Here is a 22,001-nt window from a genome sequence, read left to right as displayed (position 1 = left end):
AAGATATCCATTATCCAGTAAAAAATTTACATTTGACTCAAAAAGACACTTCAGAGTTCTAAATCCATTGTGATTCATAGTTATTTAAAATAGTTCAGAAAATTATTATTAAAAAAGTCTTAATACCACACCATTAAAAAAATCTATAAAGCTTTTCAAATCATATTAAAAATTAATGAAGCCTCTTTAAACTTTCTGTGAAGTCTTGCAAACTTTCAGTCTTTGTTCAGTACACTATTTCAACGCTACGCAGTCTCTTTTGAGAATTTACAATATAACAACAGCAACAACAGCAACAACAAAACCAAATTCTTAAGGCCTTACTATGTTTTCACCCTTTTCTCCAAGCTCCACTTATTGGTTTTCATGCTTTCCTCAACTATAATCACGATATTCCGAAGGGGAGGTTTCACACAGGTTTGCTGTGACTAATTTTTATACATATGGTTTCTACCTCAATGTATTAGATTTTCAAGACTATAATGCCAAAGAAAACAAATGCCAAGGAAATGAACATTATTTGTAAACAAATCTCACCATGCTATTTGATTATTCCTTTACAATGATATATGACCAAAATGAGACATTAAAGTTTGTATGAAATGCGATCTACACAGAGTACAGACTAACAAATTAAGGCCTCAATACTGACAGTCAATACACAGAGACAGCACTGTTCTGTTGATGTCCACACAAAGTCCTGTTGGATTTCAGTGAACCTCCTGGCATGATTCCACATGCTCGGCAGTCTGTAGGATTAGGGTTTGGCTAGGCTACTTAGGAGTCACTGATGAGCTTCAGGCCTACCATCTTGCAATGAAGTCCATGCAGACAAAGCTCACCAATTGTGAAGGCAGCATCTATACTGTATGCATTGCAGGATCTTGGATTCAGGCTGGATATTAACAGAAAATACCAAAATGGCTGTGCTTTGATCTAGCAATGCTTATCAACCTGGAGTTCCAGGAGGTGAGCGTGAAGAATGGTTGCTCTTAGCAATGTTTTCATCCCTTACGAAGGTAACACCTAAAAGGATGCAAGACACATTAAACAGAGAATGGACACCTTGCTATCCAGTTGATTGGTTGCCATTTTTTATCAGATTTTTTTTATTCACACTAAAAGTGGTTAATTTTTCTAGAATGTATCCCAAAAGAAGGCATCATCCATTTTCTTTGGGCCAAGATGTGATCATGATCACAAGCTTGGCAGGGGTAGGGGGAAGCCAATCTTAGTATAAATGAATTATGAAAGAATATCTAAACCACTAAATCAACATTATTAAATCCTGGGGTGCTATCAAGCAGGACATCTAAATATCACATTCAAATTAATTAAATCAATCTTATTCAAATTTCTCTTATGTTCATCCTTAAATGTTTATAATTAGCTAGCAACATAAGGAATAAGGGGAATTAGGTGACATACACTATTTTTCTTTCAATGACTTTCTCATGAACCTAAATTTCCAGAATAACTGTGCTCAAAATAACAAAAAATGAGCTCTGTGGTCATTTCAAGATCATCTGCAGCATTTTAATATGGCTAAATTGTACAGCCTTGCCTACTTACTTCTAAATATAGCACATTGTTTTGCTGTTAAAAATAGGCTTCTTTATTAATCACGTACTCAGTACAACGGCGACACACTGTCTGTTCTTGCACACATAATGTGTCGTATCTTCTAGCAACCAGTAGACTTGGGAAGAAAATAAACCTGAGGAAACTATTTACAGTGATTTGCGGTAAGCACTTCATGGTTCTTATTTATTTCCACATCAGGAAGAATGTTCCATCTGCTTCAGGTACAAAGGGATTCCTCAGATATGATAAAACTTCAGCACTGAAATAACGTGCCACTTGTAATACAATGTACAATTGGAAAATACTGCCAAAACCTCAGCTGCTGTAACTTTCTATAATCAGTGGAATGATGCCAGTTTGCAATCATTAGGGTTATGGTACCAGTGGTGTAAAATGCTACATGATACAATAAGATGCAATATTGTTGATTAACTCTTTCTTGCTGTACATATAATAAACAGTAACATTTCCAGAAGTTCTTATCCACTTTTCTCTAGAAATATGGAAGCAATGTATTGCACAAAGCACTACTTTTGAGGGTGGCCTTTGCTTTAGTAAGTAACATTTTCAGATAGGCAGGAGAAATCCATGCTAGAGTCAACAGAAGTTAAGTGCTCAGAGCCATGATCAGAACTGGTGTCTTTATGCAAGGTTTGATTTTATATTTTTGACAGTAATGTCTTGAAAATATTGTGAACCTAAAACAAAAATTAAAAATGAAAATGAATATTCTTAATAATGAAAAATAATCCTCTTTCAGCTTTTACTTCACAGAAATAAAAAACATTTAAATTAGAATTAGTCTGGAAACATACCTTTTGGCAATAAAATTAGATGGTAAGCCAGAAACTTAATGCGATTATAGGGAAGACATCCTTTGTATTTCACAGTCCATGCTACAGCACATGCCACTCACTACAAAAAAATAGGTGACAGCAAGTATTTGAGGGAAGTAAACAGTCAGACCAAGCCCCGTTATCCAACATGTAATAACATTTGCCTGCAAATCAGGAACACTTAGCTATAACTGATGTGCTGAGAGAAAGCAAACCCAGAACATGACGAGATTTCCACCAGAGACCATCTAGATTTGATGTCATCTCAAGATATGCTTGTCCAACAGAACAGGCATTTTGCTCTAAGTTACGTAGACAGTTAGTATTAATTTAAACACAATGTCACTAGCAGATATTAAACCCGTGAATCTGCCTCCACTTAGCATGTGTAAAAGAAAAATTATGTGGAAAGAATCCAGGGACTGTCAGCTTCTAAAATCTTTTTTCCTTTTATTACAAATCATTAATCTGAGATATGTCACCCAACAAGTTGTTTATTTAGCTCTTGATCTTTAGATAAGTGTCATAATTTTATAGATGATTTTTAATTTCTCTTTGGCTAGTGTTGTTTATAGAGTTACTGAAGTACATGTTTTTATGGCTTTTAGGCCTAACAAATCTTTGCCCTGCAAGCAATTATACTTGCGTAAAAATGCCTGCAGGACTGGAGCCTAGAGGATTTAGGCCATATTCTTTCCCATGTAGCTAAAGCCCCAAACCAAATCAGTTTATCTCCAGAGAAATGTGTGCTTTACGCAGATTGTTCTTGATCAGGTTTTTGTGCCTAGTGCTAAGTAATATTCAAATATTTGAGTTTACCCTTAAAGTAATGACACAGAAAAAACTTCCATTAAATATAAGTAAACTTATGTTAAATGCAGGTATGCACAAATAAATACATACAGATATTATGGAAACATATATAAAAAAATTGGTTCACTAGTACAGTGCTTTATGAAAAATTTAACCTAATAGTGCTCTGTGTGCGATGTGTAAACTGAAAACTGAGTATTGTTGATCCATTAGAGGCCTTTCTTTAGATAAGTAATAGAGTGGGGAATTAGTTTTGCAAATTTTGGTTTCACCCTTCAGTGATTCTATTGGCAAGCCTCAAAAATAGGATTCCTGCCATATGTGCTCATGAGATTTTAATACCAATAAGCCTTATGTTCAGTTAGTATAAAGCAATGTAGTTTACCAGCAAACATCACCTCCTGATTAGAGATAAAAATACATTTTTTGCTGTGCTGTATGTCCTGGTACACAGAAATCAGCCACTACTCTGTGCTCTTATTAGAGTGCTCTTCTGTTTCCTAGTGGGGAACCAGGTAGGTGATTAGACATCCTAATCAGTGAGATTATTCATGCTGGAAATGTACCACCTAACCATTTTTTCAGCTTTTTTAAGTGGAAGAAGTGAGGTATCTGCCGGGAGCAGGATAGGGAAATACTCCATAGGGCAGCAGCTTGGAGGTGAGAAGTTAAGGGGGTAATTGTTATTGCTGCCTACTGGGAATGATAGCTTTGGTGCTGTGTTGTGGCAGGCCTCCCTTTATGCCAGGGCCTATTCAAACGTGGAAAGCAAAGATGGTGGCAACCACAAAGCGTTTGGATTTTCCCATACGAGCCAGGACCTCCTGCCATGGAACTGCAGAGGAAGGAAGGGGGAGGAAACTGGAGGAGGGACAAGGATAATTATATGGTGAACATTCCCTTGCCAGAATCAGTCTTGGAGTCCTGGGATGTACGCTGGACTAGCAAAGCGATAGGCAAAATCTTAAGATACAGAGAGCTGTTCCCAGATCAGGGGGAAAAGGCTGCCTACAACTGTGTGGGAGCGGGGAATACCACACCTCGGTAAGAGACAGCATTCCTGCAGGACGCAGGTGCCTCAGCAACTCCCGAGTACAGGAGTTGCAGGGGCACAAAATCATCAGTTTCCCTATCTAACCCCAATTTAATACCAATGTTTTAACACTAAGATGAATCCATGCAACTGAAACTTTGCCTGTTTAATGCATGGGTGCATGGGCATACAGGCAAAAGTACATTCTCCACACAGTCAGCCAACACTACATCACTCTCCTAAAGCACTTGCAACTTTATGAAAGGGAAGAAAGGCAGTATTTCTTCATTTGTAGCAAGAAGCCAGCTTCTTGGTGTTTATTTCTCACAAGAAGATTCTCTGACAATCACACAGGGTGAGAAATTGGTAGTCAAGCAACTCCTGTGGAGCCAGGCAGATCTAGAGACATCACCATGCACACCCTGGTGCTGTCTCTGCTAGTTTCCCCCATAAAGGCTGTTCTGCCTTTTTGCCACCACTAGTTGCTTAGATTTTCCATGGTCAAGTAGGTATAAGATCAGAGGGTATGTGTACAGGGAAGGAGTGTTGGGCACTATTAGGATAAGGAAGGGACAAATGTTTTATTTTCTCAGAATCTACAAATCTTACTTCTTCTTCAATAATTTCCCCACAAATCCAAAGTTTATTTGAAATGCACAAACTGACCAACAGCAACTCCCTTAACCAGACTTGGTTGCCCTTATTTGGTGGGAACTGTGACTTTGCCCCTCAGTTTAGCCCCAGGCATGCCCCTCTGCCCTTGAGGCAGGCAGTAAGAGAACAGCCTATTCCGTAAATTCAATGATAGATTTCCTGCTTATTGCTCTAGTCCTTCTGTTCTTGCTGTGGGGTTTTGCCAAAACACTTAAGAAATGTATAAATGTCTTCTATACACAAATACTGTGGGGGTTTTATGGCGTAGTACCAAATTTATCTCAGGCAGAGTTCTTTGTATTCACATGAGATGATAAAAGGTTACAGATACTTGACCAGTTTGTGGTGATGAAACATGTGAATTGCTGGATCAGGGGACATTTTGTCTCCAAAGAAGACGTACTAAGTAATTCTGAGAGGTGATCTGCAGAGCTTAATTTGATAATGACTTGGGAGGATAATGTTCCTAATGAATTTAGGCTTAATCCTGGAAGTTCTCTGTGACATAAATACTCCCACAGACCTTTGAAAGGAAAGGAAATAGAGGTCACAGGAACACGACTTTCTCATTAAATACTAAAGATCTCTCCCATCTTACCCATGCTGAACAGAAAGCTAATCTAATAGCAGTCTTGTTTATGTTATGTGAATCGAATCCCCTCACATGGGCCCCAAACATGCAAAATTTGCAATCAGCTGTATTGACTAATCTTGCGAACAGGCGTACTGCAGTTAGACACAGGAGTCACCACAATATTTGTTAGCAAGCGTGGTCAAGTTTTGGCCTCTCATTTTCAGCATGTAGTATCAGGCCACACAAGCAAGTGGCAGGACCAATTAGCCTACATGGTAAGGTATCCTAATATCTCTACTCAGGGAATTAGTTTTGCCTTATGTCAAACATAATTGCCTGGAATTGCTATGTTACTCTGCCTCAGACATTGAACCCAAACACTCCATACCTAACCAGCAGTTTTTCGTGTTTCCCATCTGTTGTAAACTGGGTTTCAGAAACACAGAGCCCATCTCTACCTCAACATATATCAGTTTGAGCAATGGCTGAATTACATAGCATGGAATAAGAAGTCAATGTTATGTAGGTGTAAGAGACTTTAAAAGCTGTTAGCATTATCTGACTAATAATCAGTGGTCATGAAAGTGTCACTTTGCATTCTGATATTACTGCCATTGCTTTGATTTGGTGCACGCATCAAAGCAATGGTAGTCATGTCAGGCACCAGCAGAGAAGAAACACTGCTGTTGCTAGGACAAGGCCAATCCTGCACACACTAAGAACCAGGGAGAAAGTGGACATGAAACTGGATGAAAGAGTAGAAGACTTATTTTGGATTTGCTAAGCTGCTTTTGCAGCTTTTTTGCTTTTGCTAAGCTGCCAGAGTAACAAAATTGTTTATATCAGGAGAAGGAAAACAACTGAGTACACATAAGAGGAAAAACAAATGTGTGGGATTGTAGTTGCTGCTGAATGCTTTATTCCTCTGGATCAGCACCAGTATATAGAAGAACTAGTACCACAGCAGAGAGCAGTGGGAATTCCCCCAAGATTAACAACAAGATAGAAGCTATTAATTAGAACTTGAAATAAAATGTGTAGACCCATAAATGCAAAAATCCAGACAGAAGTCTATGAACAGAGAGTAAAAGACCACGCCACCCTGATGTCATTATTCAAATGACACCCTAGAGCTTGAGTAGGGCACTGCTCAGCTTGAGTGTGGGTTGGCAAAGCTGCCCCACAGACAACTGGCAATGGTAGGCACACTGAAACTTACTTTCTCGTGTTCTAAACCACTTCAGGTTAATAACGATATGATCATGACACAGGGATAACTATAACGCTCACTGATTCTTCAAGGAAGCTGCACATTCTGGGCTTCTGCTGAAATCCCAGAGAATTGAACATACTAGCTCTGCATTAGATCACAGTCATGCACACTGGTGCTTTTTGGCTTAACAGGAGAGGTGCGTTGTTCCTGCTGCACTGTCTATGCTTTAGCCACAGGAAAACGAACAAACATGCATACACTATCACACCTAAACGGTATATTAGGTCCGCCCTTCAGTCAAAGCAACACACAACTTGCTGCTTAGATGACATTGGCACTTTATTTTTTATTCTTTCATTGCTGAATAACACCTATGACTGAAAAACAGATTGTTTCTTAGTATAGCACATCCTATGCCAGGCTATTTTAACTTCTATTTTTCATGACTTAGAGGGGAAGAAAAAACAGAGAGCGACAGAGGCAGACAGACAGACAGAGGGAAGGTTTCTTTTTAGTTAAAAGTTCAGGAAATGTTTTCCCAGTCCAGGCAGATTATGCTGGTAGCTGAGAAACTGAAGAATAACCCATCATTAAGATAATTTTTTTTCCCTTTTTCATCCCTTCACTAGCCCAGAGATAGCATGCCCCTGCAGGGCCTCACTTCTGACTGTCTGACGAAAGCTGAGCAGCTTTCTGAGCCACAAGATGAGATAAAGCTGCAGCTATGAACAGCGGGGCAGAAGCTCTGGCATCTTTCCCTCCCACAAACCTCCATTAAAGGTCAAGCAAACTACTTAGGCCTGCTATTACAGGGATGAAAGAACGGGTTTGTGATATAGATGATATACGCAAATAAATAAATAAAACAGGAGAGACAATTGAGGCTCCTTGATTCCAATTAGCAAAACACAAAAAGACAACTTTCACGTCAGACTCTGTTTCTGGAATGCTTTTCAACCTTCTGACCTCAAATACTTACAGTCTAGGAAAGGACAGTTTGCTACACATTGCCTGAGATCAGTGACTATACAGGCTTTACATAGCAGTAAATGCATTTACCTCCCTTTTTTCCCCTCTGCTGTACCCAGGTACTTTATTAGGTAGCAGTGTTGCAAGATCTGTCAACAAGGTTCATGGTGCTCCTGGGAGTTTGACAGAGACAGTCTATAGTGCATCTCAACACATACCAGAAAAAAAGAAAACCCCCACCTAGCTTTTGCAATCATTACTGCTACAATAGAAAGTAGAAATTAGGGAAGACTTATAACCTCGTAAATGGACAAGTTTTAAAACAGCAAAGCTAGAGTTTGTGCCATCTTCAGAACTGAAGCATATTACTAGGAATTTGTAAGGCAGAGAGTTGATATTGCTTCTTAAAATTTTCATATGGTTCCATTTGGGAAGCTATAAAGATGAAATTAAGATATGGAAAGAAAACCATACTATCTCACATATTTTCCAGTTTAAAGTAAGTATTAAAGATTGGGGGTTTTTTTTCCCTCCACCAACAGAGAGCTACTATACAGCCAAGTGAAGACAGAGGCTGCTGCCTGCTTTCTAAGATCCTCTTGAACTACAAGACCATTCACTGTCTTTTCATTAGAAAGATGGATTAAAGCACAAGGAAGCATAGCAGCTTAATAGTTGTTCCTCTCCAAAGTAGAGATGATAGGACAATTTAAAAGAGTAGGTTGATATCTCACTACTCCTCAAGTCCAATCAGTTTGTTTATGAGACAGGCACTACGGCAAACAAACAGACCCAGTTGTCTGTAAGTTATCTTCTGCCTACAATGAACATCAGAAGATGAAAGGAGGGTACTTCCAGCTCTCTGGGAGCAACTTTGCAGTATCTGTGCTCTTATCTCTCCAAGTGATCTCAGAGGCAGGTTTTCATAGTGAGCGTGGACTTTCTTAGATATAGTCTGTACTTCTACCCAGGAATTTTAACTAAGGAGGAATTAAGCACTCTGAGCTTTTGTCTACATTGCCCAATAAGGCCAAACACATCCTTACAGCAGCACATGCAGAGCAGCTCTAGTGCACACGCACAGTCTCTGGGTCCACACGCATTACACAGTAAAGGTGACACAACCTAGACACATTGAACATACTGCCCACGTTTCTGTGCACGTGCAGTGTTATAGTAAGACCTATGCAGTATGCCAAGAGCTACAAAAATATTGCACGCTTGTGCACAATTTCCATTTAGGAAATCCAAAGGAAAAAACCAGCCAATCAAACAAAAATCCCAAATGTAGGTTGCTCTAGGTTCCCTTAAAGGCAGCCCTAACCTGCCATAATTTTTGTTATCCTGCGTGATCCAATCCATAGTGCCTCTAAATCCATTTTACCCATTCTAGTATTGCCATGTCATACTACCCCACATTCAGTGTATGTATTTGGTATTGGCAGGAAGATCAGCTCTCGTGGCTCAGATGACTGCTGCACTCCCTCGCCCGATATGGTCAGGCAGGGACAATGGGGCCAGGTACCTGACAGACTGAGAAAAGTAGTACGTTAAACTGGCTGCAGCACAATTTAAAAAACATTAGAGAGAAGTTTACCAGTTAGAGGACACAGCTAAAATACATGCCAAACACTATGAGGCCTGTTGGCTGAAGATATGCATCCTCCTGCTGTCAGTTGAAATTTTAAGTTAGAAAAACCCCTTGCTTGGTCAGACAGGCACAGCCTTTGCAGTGAGAACTGACAACTAGAGCAGCACTCACAGAAACCTCTCCTTTTTTAGGTTCTATCCCCAACACAGAGTGAGAAGGAGCTCAAACCCCTTCATGCTTTCTTGCAGGACAACTGGCTAACAGTGCACCCCATGCATAATTCTGACGTTTTTTTCCAATCAGATTACTCAGGACTGTACAGGTTTGTTACCATAAACTTAAGAAACTGATGTTAAGATGAAAACAATGCTTTGCATAATCTTGCTTCTTTGCTCCAGAAGAGCAAACTACTACTCCGTGTAGCAGTATACGTGCCCAAATTTCCCATCTCTGTTTTCTCTAGACGGCAGATGCTCGAGTCTTCTACTGCCTTCCTTTTACTCAGCACAGACTGCAGGTCAGCCCTAGCCTCCCCATTTCCCACTAGTCCTGCCTCCCCACTCACAGCTATTATTATGCATCACATATATGCAAACACTCTGGAACCCAGTTGGAATCCCCACAAAAAAGTAAACCAATGTGGTTAGTGGTTGCCATCCCCTCTAGAGGTCTGATGACCCAGGTGCTAACTTCCAAAGAGGAACAATCTCTACACAAGCCCATTCTGTTCTACTTTACATTCGCTATGGAGAAATGCTGGTTGCTCTCATACATACTGATACATAAACAGTTAAACCACATTCACAGGCTTGGGTATTGAGGTATTGTCCTCTTCAGCCAAGTCCCTGTTGCCACAAATTCTGTCTGTATAAAGATCTCATTGGAATTTAGTGAGATTTCTTACTGACCAATGAAAATGCCTGATAAGGTTTTTTTTGCAAGATCAGGACCTCTTATGTCAGTTTACACTTACTCCTGAGTGTGTAGGAGTCCGTCTTTCATAATCCAGCTCATTAAATGACATTTTAGTCTATCTAATAATCCAAAGTGCTCTTTTCAGCAGGAAATACTTTATAAGGTCCACATCCTGCCATCAGCCTAGGCACTGATCTCCCACTTAAAAACAGTAGAGAGGTCTGTGTAAAATATCACTGGCAGGATATGGGTAATCACTGATCTTTTTCTGGCTAGCAGTAGGAGTAGAAATGTGATGGTTTTCTCATATTTAGCAGTTATTTGGTCTGAACTCATTATTTACCTGTATGTTATTAAGGGTATTTGAAAAGGCTTGTTTTCTTCATATCCCTAAAGGGGAAGAGATCCATGCCAAGTCTACCCACACATAATTATATATTTCTACAGCAGAACTGTTTAAAAAAAAAAGTCCCTTGCTTCAATGCAGGAATGAAGAAATATCTGTCTCCTTGCCAGTTCCAGGAATCCAATAAAATAAAATAATAAAATAAAATAAAATAAAATAATAATTTTTGCTAACTTCAGTTCTAAAAAAATGTTGCCATAATCAAAATCCTGTATTCATTTACAACTGATAATTACAAGAGGCAAGACTGCAGTGTTGCTTTCTTAGGCCTGAGCATCTAGTAGCAAATAAATTGTAATGGAAATACCGACAGGATAGCATACAAGGTCAGCAAGGCTTTTATGTGGATATATTTCTCTAAAGGCACTCTTAGGATAACCCTGTCAACTGTTTATTGGTTTGTGTGAAATAACTTTGTGAAAGCACTTGAAAAGGCCCAAATAGAAGAGATCAGCATCTAACCACAACATGTGATCTACATTTTTAAAAAATATTCAAATACCACTTACAGTCAGAAAGGGTGAAAGAGCAGAGAAAGGGAAGATCTCCTAAATCCTATTTTCAAGTCTATGGCACCAAATTATGGTGTGATTTTAAGCTGTACTTAATATCACTGCTTATCATGAGTTTAACAGCATTAAAGGGATGTGTGGTGCTGGAGGAGTGGAGAGATTTCTCCTGTTCCCTTTCTGAAGGCATGTGCTTACTTGAGACTATCACTTTTCATTTTCAAAACGTTTCTAAACCTCAGAATTGCAGAAAACTCTTGAAAGTATGTCTTCAGTACAAAGAAGGAAAATTAAAGGCATCCACATGTTAAAAAAACCCAATGTTTTTTTACTAGAGGGAAGTAGAGGAGGGAATAGCTGACAGATGTTTACAGGGCTGAGATTAACAGTGCAGGATCTATACTCGGTTCTCTCCATCTGCAAAATAATCCTTATGAAAGCTGGATACACAAAGGAGAGAGTAGAAGATATGAGGAAAGGGGAAAAGGTGGTAAGTGAAGGAAACCTTACTCCTTTATTCAAGAATAGAATCACAGAATCATAAAATCATTTAGGTTGGAAAAGACCTTTAAGATCATCGAGTCCAACTGTAAAAGAGAAACAGTGTTTTCTTCTGTTCTGCCTTTGCTTGTGCTTTTGCAGAATATGGCCCACGCTAGCACAGGTAGACATTACACTGGGGGAAGAACACATCTCTGATACAAGGAAAAGCACGCCACCTGACAAGACATGCTACCCTGAATCAGCACCAAATCATTTGGTGAACCAAGATGACAAAAGCAGTGCAGCTCATGCAAAGAAACGGATTTGTTAAAAAAAAATAAAATTGCCTTATCCAGATTCACCAGACTCACAAAATACCCAGCAGTGCATCAAAAATAGTTGTAAAGGTATAAGCCAGCCAAGAGAATCAACCTCCTGCTGCATATGAACTATAACTTTTACTCAACCAAAGGTAACTCAGATACAAAAACCCTTGTGTGTGTCTCAGCATCCAGTTACCTTCCTGAAAAAGGTGGAATAAAGCCTGTGGGAAATGGAGGGGAGACAGAAATGCTTATGTCACATCACCATCTTGTGCTTCAGATTAGAGTCCAAATACTAAATTAATATGTCTTTCTACATACCTTATTCTTGTATGTTGGACTACTTGCTTGTCAGCTGGTTCAGTGAACTGAACTGGCTCACACGAGTTAGAAAGAGGCTGGGCTGCATGGCTGGAAACAGGGGATGAAAGACAGGCACATCTCTTTCAGTGACAGCGAGGTACTAGATCTCCTCATCCCATCTGATTGAAATGCCACCTAATCCCTCACAGTGCAAAACCAATTGGATTGGCAGCGACCATCTTCCTGAACCACTCAGGCTGTGTAAAAGTGTATCTGTGCATTTCCTATGTAACCGGAGGGGCCTTGAATAGCCCCAAATTAAGTTATTAAATTAACATCTGAGGTAAGAACATCTGGCCAGTTTGGACTTCTCATGCCTTGCAGCATTGCTAGAAGAGACACTTTCTTAATCAGACAGACAGAACAAACACTTTAAAAGTGACGGCATTTTGAACTAACTCACAGGTTTATTGCATTGAAGCTGCAACTCGTTTACCTAGCAAACAGATGTGTCAGTTAAGGATATCTATACCTTCTGCCAAAGTTTCCTGCGCCTGTAGAAAAGCCAGCAGAAGAACATGTCCCCAGTACTGCAACCATTGTCACTCTGCCGGTTTACAAAAAATGACCAATTTTCACTAGAGTGGGAAAAGCATAGGTTTTCTTCTGCTTTCTCTGTTGTGAGAGCGAACATTGGGAAGTGGAGAGATTTGCCTGAATTCACTCAAAAGTCACTGAGCTGGTGGCTGGGTAGGCTGAAGTGGCATAAAGATAAATGTAGTATTGTACCTTGCACAACCAGTGCACAGAATAGTTTGTGTGTGACTACACAGGCATGCACAACTAATGTCTCACATATGGTGTATGGCTTTTGTCTGGCCTCAAAAGCTTAGCATAATATTGTTCTTTCCCATTTACTGAAGGAGATATTGCAAGTCTCACAGATTTGAGATAAGGGCCATATTCTGGTTATTAATTTTCCAGGCTCCCTTCCCAAAACTCTCATGGTTTGCAAGAAAGAACTTTGACCCCAGTCACCTCTGGCTCAAGTCTGAGCCACACAGCTGTACCACTCCCCTGAAAACAATCTGCAAAACCATGACCACCTTCCTTTGTCCATTTATTTGAGACAGGATAATCCCAGCCTGCTATGCGAACTCCCAGGTTTTGCTTTGGTATTTTGAATTAACTGATTTTCAAATCCAAGTCATCAAAAATGGGCTTTTCAGTTGATTAAATTTTACAATGCTAAAAAAACCCACAAACACAACAACACAGTTTCCTTGGTTTATTTTGGAAAACATACTGAAGTCACTGTTGGGATAAAAGTACCATCACCATGACATATCTGAGGTATAAGTTATATACGAAAAGAAGCCAACACTGTTACTTGGAGTAAACAAGTTAGATAATGCAAGAACGGCCATGGACCCTTCAACTCAGCCTAAAAGACCCCTTATCTCTGACAACTTGTTATGAAGCACCAGGCTTAACAAAGCTTACTTTATTTCTGGTTTATGTTTGATGATGGAGTGCCTTTAATGTATGGAAATTTCTGACCCACCCCTGCTCCCCCTGAGCTCTTTTCCCCACAGCTCAACATTTTAATGTTTTTCTTTTGTGTGGACTCACTAGTGCCTAGGGCAATCATTTGATAAATTTAAGCCAACATGAGGAGTGGAAAAAGCAGTCCCATCCTTCTCTTGTACTGGTACAAACATTCATGCCACCACACAATGAAAATGGTTTGGATTAAAATGTAACTTTTTTATTATTATTTAGTGGGTTATAGTGTTATTGAACAGGAGAAAGAGTGGCCCCACCTCTAGGTTGCACATATAAAAGACACCTAGAGTTAATCAGATTTAAACAAAACCTGATTTAAACAGATGGCAATCACTATGAAATACATCCAATTTTTTGTTTCCTTACAGAAGTATTTGGAGTATGTGAAAATAACACGCATGTGAGATTAACGATAAACCTGCATAGTCAGACACATTAGGCTGAAGGCCATTTTCCAGTCCTAAGAAAAATATATTTAAGTTACTAAAATAAACTTGCCAGGGCATTACATGTAAATAATCACAAATAGCACATGATCTAAAATGCCATGGTTGGATTTGTCCAAGATGCAAAGGACAGAGCATTATTAGGGATTCATGCAGAGACCCACTGAAGAGATTTGCCTTCTCCAGCAGGTCAGCAGCAGGCATTTTTTGTGAGAATTTGCATGGATTGTTGCCTGTGCTGAATCCAGTAGATACATTTCAAAAAGTCTCATGCATCATGGTCATCACTCGGGTACCTTTCACAATCAATAACTTCATCTTAGAGAAAGGGAGAACAACCTTTTATTATGATTACTGTCATAACCTACTATTTCTCTACACGATCTGTACCATTATTATTTGTCTAGCAAAATTCAGAATTAACAACATGAAATGATCCTGTGTGCACATTCATTAATAACCAGAAAAAGAAACACTTTCCAGTAGATGGCTGAAAATTAAGGAACTTTTTCCTTCTGGCAGGCAATAGATAGGAAAAACTTAACTGAGCCAATGCAGAAATGTCAAGCTGTTGTTATCAGAATAATAAAAATGTTATGGAAACTTGTTTTTTTTATTGATTTATGATGAGGAATGGGATTTTTTTGTTGCTTTGTTGTTGTTGTTGTTGCTTTGGAAATTGTGGTGTCAGGAAAGACACTCAACATGAGTCCATGAATCTCCCCTTCTTCATCTGCTACAATTTTTTCCTTTTGCATTTGTCACAACTTATAGAAAGCCCTCCAACACAACTTGGAAAATTCATTGTCTGAAACTGTCAAAGTTCATGGCTGTCAGTAAATGTTCGGAGAAGACTTGGGTTTGGCTTTAATCTACATGCCAATCAGTTTTCTTGGCCTCAGCACAGAATTTAATTGGATTCACTCTCAGGACAAGACGACCTTTCCATTCGTAGCTCTGAAAATTCCTTCATCCGTAATTTTATGTAAAATTTTAGAAACACGGTTTTGTGTCTTTGCAAAATGTTGAAATGAGTTACCTATACTTATGGCAATCAAACTACAAAACTGTAATGGAAACTTGTTACTATGTTTAAGGGTCTAAAAATAATAACACAAAGGCACACAACTACAATAACTATTGATACTATGATTTCACAGCAGCAAAATTCAGATCAGATATTTTTCCCAACTCACTGTTTTGATCAAGCTCCCCAGAAGCAAATTTCACTAACATGTTAAAAACATGCAGTCACCCGTACCTCTCTTCACGTGCAACCCAACACTCCTTTCACAGGGTGGATTCTGTTAAAGGAGGGTTGTATTTACATGCAAGAGGTCGCTTTGCCCACAGTCCAACTCCCAAGCAGCCATATGATCATTTTAGCCCAGTATCAATCCTAAGTTTAAAAAAATCCTTGTGAGAGATAGTTTATTAATTAATTTTCAATGCCACTTCAACATGCTTGGGTAGTGGTGGTTTTTTTCCAACATTGTCCATAAGCAGAACTAAGCTTGTCTCTGTCTCAGTACTACCTGGTGCAACAGTTTGGCTTTGGACAAACGTTGCAAATATGACAAAATTGCAAATTCTGTGAAAACTTGACACCTCAAACTCAGTGAAAATTTTTTCCATTGTCTTTGGTAGAGCTCAGGTTTCACCAGCTCTAACTGTGTGGTGGAAGAAGAACTTTCTTGTTAAATTAGTCCCGCTCCTCTGGTTTTTGAAGAAGACTTATTGAGACACTGAATGCAAAAGGAGGAGAAGGGGACTTTATGTGGGAGGCAACATCAGCTAATCACTGACACGCAGCACGGAAGCACAGAATTAGTACTACTGGTTTCATTGCCAATCCTATGGAAGAACTTTGACAAGGTGTATTTTATCTCTGAAACCAATTTTCCCAGTCCATAACATGGACATAAACCTTTCCAGGATGCTTTAAGTTCTCTATCTTCAAATATATAACACCTCATTCTTGCATGAGATTTAATTTTCTGTGCCATACAAATCAATAGTTGCTTCCTACTACCATTCAAGTTTCTATACTGATGTCAAAAACTAAGCATTCCTCTTTCCAAATTTGGGATGAACTCTGGAGAACTCTATTTGCTCAGTCACAGCATGAAGTTGGAAAGGGGGAAAATGGCAGGTTATGACCAAGGTTTTGTTTCATACCTTCCAAGCACCAGCTCTAGGGAAGTTTTGCAATATCAAATACTGAGCAATACTGTGTATTTTGCAATACTGAGCTTTCCAGAAAACCAAAAGCAAATGCATGCCCCCTTCCTCTGGCCCTTATTTCAGTGTATAAAATATCTAACTCTTTCAAGATCTCTAGCTTGAAGTGTAACGTCTGCTTTCCGGGTTGTCTGGAATTCTGCTTTCTTGAAAGACGGACTTCTAGGTAAAGCCATTGCAATTACTATGTGGAAAGATTACCTTGTGTACAGTGTATTAGACCACACTCATTTTGGGTGTTGACGATGACTGTAATAATAGTGATTTGCCTAATTTGTCAATTCTATGTTTAAAATGTCACCTCTTCTGGCTGTTTGGCAACATTAAGTGTAATTAAATACTAAACTTCATAGCAAAGTAGCATTAAGTGTGCAACACCTTGACAAAAGTGATGAATTTGTGAGGATCTGTCTGTTAAAACAGAGATCTCTTGAAATTTTCATGAAATAAAATACAGAAGTCATTGTTCAAAACTATCTGTCTCACTGAGAAAATACAGTAGATTTATACTGACATGATAAGTTTATCAACTTTGTTTGATCTTTATTTAGTTAAAGAATATTGTATTTACCTATGTCTGGATTTATCCAGTATGTTGGGAATGGTCCAATGTACTTGGCAAGAAAGGGAGCTTTTAGCAAAGAAGGCTCTCATCTGCATTTGTAGATCTTATGGGAAAAAGTTGTGTCATCAGGGCAGTGTAACATGACACGTTTAAATGTTTCATTAGTACCAATATAAACATACGCAGGACAAAGTTCTATTTTTCAATTTAGGCTTTTACAATCTTAATTTTTTGTTGTTGTTGTTTTCAAAGAAGTCTGTGTTGCTTCAAATACACTTATAATGTGTCTCAAATCTCCTGCACAGTGACTTAGTACACCAACAGAGGAATGCTAATAATCACACACACACACACAAAGTGTTTGTGCACAAGACCTGACTTTGCACACACGTACCGAAACAGATGATACTGAATTTACCTGCTTCTTACAGAACCTGCAGAAATTAAAATTACACCTTGACTAGTTACATATATACTCTCTCAGAGTAGCTGTTTATGCATTTTTGTTTTGGTTGTGCACCCTTACAATTTTAAAATCTGTTTCAAGCACAACCTTTGGTCAAAATAGGGTATTCTGTTCAAGGGAGTCTACTAAAAGAGAAATACTTCCCCTCTCCACAGCAGAATCAGAATGGTTATTTTGGTTGATTGTCTTCAAGATGCTAGAAATTCCTATGAGCTCTTCTGTGTACATTTTAGAGTTAGCAATGAGCTTAGAATAGGACTCAAAGAATAAAGCCTATGCTGACCGATGGCCATATTTGTATATAAAGGATCATGGCATTCTGGGAAACATTACATGCACCAGTTGTTAGAAAGCAAACAAAACCCTCTTGACCCTTTTTCTCATGTGCATGCCTATTTAGAAAAGGAACTACTGCCTTCTTTCACTGGAATTGCATTTTGGCTGCAGCTCCCTCATCATAATTTTCATATAGATGCACTACATCTTTGTGATCTTACAGGTCCTCCTATATTCTTTGCTGATTCCTACCTGCTGCTCCTATATTCTTGCGAACCCACTGCATATGTGCAGACACATGAGCACACTCTAATGCATGAAAACCACTGCAGCATTCAAGCACAGTGGACTCCCGACCACATTACGGTCCTTAGAATACTTACGTATACATGACATTACAATATGCATGACGACCACAAGACACTCAATAACTTAGGAAGTACCCCACATTTAAAAAAAAAAATTTCTAACTTAGCCATTTTTTAGTGGAATGTCAACATTCCACCAACGGATGTAGCCCATTAACAAATGCTTTGGTTTTCCTTGCATCTCTAACTTTTTTTTTCTGGAATGGTACATTATTGCACATGGGCAACGTGTAACATTTAAGGAGTGGGTTAAAATTCAAATAAGGGAACAGAGGATATAAAAAAGCTTTTTAATTTAGAAGTCTCCAGTGCTTGTAACAAGGTTCATTGCCAAGACATCCCATGTGTAGACCACATGAGCAAGGAAAAACACAAGGGAGATGGGGCAGTATCACATTCATTTTAAGTGGATGGTCTTGTTTCTGGTCCCTATTGAGATATTAAAAATAAGTATTATATACAAAGCTTTAGATATAGTTAAGATTGTGAAGGTATCACTGCAAAGACTATTAAAACAAAAAAGGGCAAAGGAAGTTAGGAGATAGGTGACACAATAAAGCCATTTGAGTGGGAAAAAGAATGGGAAATCATCATAATGAGTTACAAGATCCTTATTCAAAAATCTATGATCATTCTCAAATGTTCTTGTCAAATGGATTTTCAGTTCCTTTTCTCCCCTCCTCCTCCCCCTTCCCAGAAAACTTTACAAGGACTTACTGCTCTTCAGGGAAGAGTTTTCAAGAGCTTTCAGAGGGTAAATGATAAACAGTAAGTCATTTTTAGCCAAAGTACAGTCAGATAGGAACACTGGGATACTCAATTACTTTCAGGAATCTTTATTGCCCATCAACTGCCCAGATTGATTACAGAACAGGGAAATTGTTTCAAAGCATGGCAGTTGTTGGCCACAAAAACACAATGCAACTGTCAAAGACTCAAAACAAGCCATGGATTTATCAATATATTGAATACTCAAAAGCTCTTTTGAAAGTCATGGGAATTCTTTAAAGCAAGTCATATGCTCCCAGCATATGGTGCCAGGGTTAAGTCTGCAGTACAACTTACATTTCAAGAAGTCTGCCACTGAATTTACATGATACAGAGCACTAAAGAGTGAAAACAGAATTTGTGAGAAGAAAATTCAGTTCTGATATGGTCTGATGTTACAGGGGTACATGGTGTTGGTCAAGCACTCCATACTGGAGCAATGCAACTGAAGCTACATATTATTCTCTTCATGACTTAAAGAGATAAACAAGTAGTCCTGCACATTATAGATATTTATATCATGGTTTAGATTATTAGGAATTAAACCCCCCTTTTCTCAACAGTATCTGCAGTTTAAATCAAGGGACATCCTAGAAACTGCCTGTGCTCAACGTAGGACATCAGCTTCCTACCTAGAAAACAGTTCCCACTTGTGGACCCAGCCAAATTGGGAATAAGGCCACATGTATAGTACCAGGGAGAAAGCAGAGCCAAGCTGGGTGTGATCGGTTGCAGTATCTCACAGACACAAGGACATGAGTCTGCTCTGTGACCAGACTGGGGTTAGATTTCGCACACCCTTTTTCCTTGAACTCACAGAAGATGGCCATCCTGGACAATGGACTCATTTTTGCCGAAGTGTTAATATTATCATTGCAGAAGTGGCTGGGCTTTTGTCAGGAATCAGAGAGTGTCACAGCACCTGCCATTCAGTTGATAGCCAATGGAAGGTCACAGAGCTACTGGCTTAACATGGTCTCACTGATGTTAATGTTTTGTGTTGGAAGGGATGTAAACCCCAGAGAATACTTTACTGAGTGTATTATACTTCATAAGAAGCTAGGTTTTGACCATGTAAACATACCATGTGGCTGGAGCTAACTGGCTTGAATAAGCCAACAATCAACAGTCCTTCAAGGTACTGAGTTTGGAAAAAACAATGATCCAAAATAACTAAACTTTATATTGCTGGGTATTACTAATGGTTTAACTTCACCAAACTACCATGCTGAATAAAAGGCTCAGATTCACCGAAATACCTAAATTTAGGTCTGTCTCTAAGCATTCAGATAAACCATAGAGAAAAAAACCTACACAGGCAAGGAGTATTTTTAATGCAGTTTTAATATTACCCATATAATGCCATCATTAATTCAGATTCCATCATAGTTTAAAATCATAGAATAATTGAGGCTGAGATGGATCTCTGGAGGTTTTCTAGTCCGGCCTCGTGCTCCAAGGAAGGCAAACCTCACCATTACAACAGGCTGCTCAGAGCCTTGTCTAGTCAAGTTCTGAAGTTCCTCAGCAATGGTTATTCCACAGCCTCTCAGGGAAATCCATTCCAGCACTCAAGTACTTTCCTTAGGGAAGGAAAATAGTTGCAGCAGATATTTGTTTTGATTATGTGAACTGACAGAAAAGCATATCTGTTCTCAAAAAAAACCCTGCTTCCAATCCTTCTCTTATATAGACTAACAGCAGCACAGGTCTCAAAAAAATTGCCATTCAAGTGGTATTTACCGATTTAGCCTGCTTTTAGGCTTAAAGCCATAATATTTAATTGCCTGTCTCTCCATGTTTTACACTGTGGGTATGCACACTACAGCGGGCACTGTGCACAACATAGCCAAGGAAGAAAAGTTCAATCTCTGCCTACTGTGGCTGGCCAATAGACTTCAGCTCTGAGATGAAAACAACTACGTTCACAATTACCACCAGAGTGTTGTTAATACCATAGGGCTTCCCTCACAATTATGTTCACAAACCAACCCTGGAGCTCAGCTCATGAGGTACTGGAGGCTTTTTCCCCTTTATTTACGTAACATGAATGTGGTACTGGCTGCTTCACTAGTCACGCAGCAATGCACAAAACCTGAATGACTACTGATTCTTGCTGCCCACCCACACAGAGATCCCTATCCGATTTCAGATGGATCTGTAGTAAGAGTTGTCATTTGTATGCTGTCAATAAATGAGCCTTTTCACCTTTCCTTAATTTATCATTTCTCTTTCCAAAGGAAAGATCCTCCCCCATGCAGTCACTATCTCCATGCCCTTTCCAGGAGGTGAGTGGGTTGATGACGTCCTTTCTGCTTCTGTTTCTTTTGTGCTGTGCTATGCCTTGCAGGAGCATCAGCTGGCTGTTTTTCCCATCTTTCAGAAAGCCACGAAATAGACTTCTTTATGCTTTCTCTTTGCACTGAGGGGTGCCAGAAAGCTGGGTGTCTGTTCCATCCTCCTTTCCTCAGGGCTCATGGGATACCAAAAAGGAAGGCTGACAAAGACATCTGGCAAGGATCTGCCTACCTCAGTGTTGCTCAAAACAACATTGACTCAAGATTGCATAAAGTAAATTTAAAGCAGCATCTTATTCAATTCAGATGGACTTTAGAGTTAACGCAAAACTTTAACACAGTTCTAATTACCGGTCTCCTGCCTACATCATCCATTCATCTGAATCAAATCTGATGGACTGTAATAAAACACTTGGCAGTATCTTTGTGTTGCAACAACTTACTGTTTGGTTTTGCTGACGTTCTTTAAGTGAAAACCGATATTGTCCCATTGGATACTTCCAGCAGGCAAAAGTAATTCATATTTCCCAAGATTTAAAAAAAAAAAAAAGGCAAGCTAGAGAAAGGAAGAAAATGCAATACAAATAACAATTCTGAAAAGTTCAGTTTCACCCACATTAAAGTCAAATTAAATGCTATTTTTTCTCTGATTTCAGTATGTTACACCTTCAGTGTCTCAAGAATCAGGTGTCAGATCAAACGCTAAGGAAAGAGGAAAAAAAAAGATGCGTATATATTTTTGAGGGAGAGAGAAGGAGGGGGTGTTTCTTGCTTGCAAAAAAGTACATCATACAAAAAATAG

At 39.0% G+C, this 22,001-nt stretch overlaps 1 long non-coding RNA gene across 1 annotated transcript; it reads left to right on the top strand.

The window, feature by feature from the left end:
* The first annotated feature begins 1,679 nt into the window (after window positions 1-1,679).
* Window positions 1,680-21,373, top strand: LOC142034025 (uncharacterized). The gene is made up of 3 exons (XR_012651431.1): window positions 1,680-1,745; window positions 21,143-21,190; window positions 21,286-21,373. It is a non-coding gene; the product is annotated as an uncharacterized LOC142034025 (long non-coding RNA).
* Window positions 21,374-22,001: the final 628 nt, after the last annotated feature.

This window comes from Buteo buteo, chromosome 8 (assembly GCF_964188355.1).
Source record: "Buteo buteo chromosome 8, bButBut1.hap1.1, whole genome shotgun sequence".
Taxonomy (NCBI): domain Eukaryota; kingdom Metazoa; phylum Chordata; class Aves; order Accipitriformes; family Accipitridae; genus Buteo; species Buteo buteo.
The sequence above is the reverse complement of the archived record's forward strand: the minus strand, read 5'-3'. Positions and strand labels throughout refer to the sequence as shown.